This window comes from Pongo abelii, chromosome 4 (assembly GCF_028885655.2).
Source record: "Pongo abelii isolate AG06213 chromosome 4, NHGRI_mPonAbe1-v2.0_pri, whole genome shotgun sequence".
Lineage (NCBI taxonomy): Eukaryota > Metazoa > Chordata > Mammalia > Primates > Hominidae > Pongo > Pongo abelii.
The window spans coordinates 186,120,501-186,122,149 of record NC_071989.2 but is presented as its reverse complement, the minus strand read 5'-3'; positions in this window follow the sequence as shown (position 1 = coordinate 186,122,149).

Genomic DNA, 1,649 nt, shown 5'->3' with positions numbered 1-1,649 from the left:
AAAGGGAGTGTATTTGCTCCTATAAGTGAAAAGTCAAGCGGTAGTCAGGTTTCAGATAAAGGTTGATCCAGCTAAATCCCATCACTCCAGGACCCGAGTTTTTTCTGAATCTCTGCACTGTTTTCCACAGCTCCATCCCCAGAGGTCAGTTGCCAGAGGCAGAGGTCTGTTGCCAAAAAGCCCCTTGGACTCTGTGTTTCTTTGTTATTTCTGGTGAGGAAGGGAGGGGGTTTCTGGATTTATTTTGGGGATTCAGTGTCCCTCGTTGATTTACGTCAAAGTCTTATGTTTGAATCAATGACTGTGGCTATGGAATAGGGTGTCAGACTGTCTTGAGCCTGCTGGGCCCACCCTGTAGCTGGGAATGGGGTCAGTGGAGACGCGTCTCCACCAAAGGGGGGAAGATGAATCCCCTCAAAGGCAAATGGACTTGAAGGCAGTGACCAGCCGACACTCACTCCATCCTGTTTGTAAGCACTGCCTCCCTGTAATGGACTCGCAGCCCTGCACCCTTTGCCAGGTCACTTTTGTTGTTGTTGTTATTTTGCTGTTTATTTAACGTAACGCCATGTGACTTTGCAGTGACTTCCATTCAAATGGACTGAGGACACATCCTCACCCCAGTGATGTTGGGCTTGGTCCCATAACTCACTTTGGCCAACGGAATGTTAGCAGATGTGATGCGAGCAGAGGCTTTCAATCTGTGTGTGTGGGTTTTATTTTTTGCTTTTTGTTTTTGTTTTTGTTGTTATTGTTGTTGTTTTTTGAGACGGAGTCTTGCTCTGTTGCCTAGGCTGGAATACAGTGGCATGATCTCAGCTCACTGCAATCTCTGCCTCCCGGGTTCAAGCGATTCTCCTGCCTCAGCCTCCCAAGTAACTGGGATTACAGGTGCCAACCACCATGCCCAGCTAATTTTTGTATTTTTAGTAGTGATGGGGTTTCGCCATGTTGGACAGGCTGGTCTCGAACACCTGACCTCAGGTGATCCACCTGCCTTGGCCTCCCAAAGTGCTGGGATTATAGGCATGAGCCACCACGCCCGGCCTGTGTGTGTGGTTTTGAGGGGCTCCTTGCATTCTTCCAGCCACCATGAGAAGAGCACCCTCAGGGTAGCTTCTGGTCCTGGAATGTGACATGTGAAGCAGAGCTGAGCCTGATCTGTGGCCTGAAGCCTATGGACAAAAAAAAAGAAATGATTGTGGATTTCAGTCACTGAGATTCTTGGAGTAGATTGTGACACAGCTTTATTGCAGTGACGGGTAACTAATGCAAACACAGAGAGGTGCTAGGTTATTTAGAGCTTTGACATTCTGGACGTTGGTGGCAGGGTGGTGGGGGGGCAGCATCAGAGAGAAAATTGGAGGATTTCCCAGAAAAGCCCTGTTTGCCCTCTGGAATGAAGAGAGATGTCTAGCTTCCCTCTGTCAGATGTCTCATGCCTTTTCTTGCCAAGGGCCTGAGAGAAAGAGGTTTCTTTTTGGGGGAAGACGTCAGAACATGGCCTAAAAGAACAATAGGCATCCCCTCTCCACCATCCAATCCCATCCCACCCCACCCCCTGCTGCCTGTTCCCCGGTGATGGCTGAAGGCACAGCCAGGAGACAGGGACAGCAAGAGCCCAGGGGAGGCCTGGGGAGTGCGTCCTC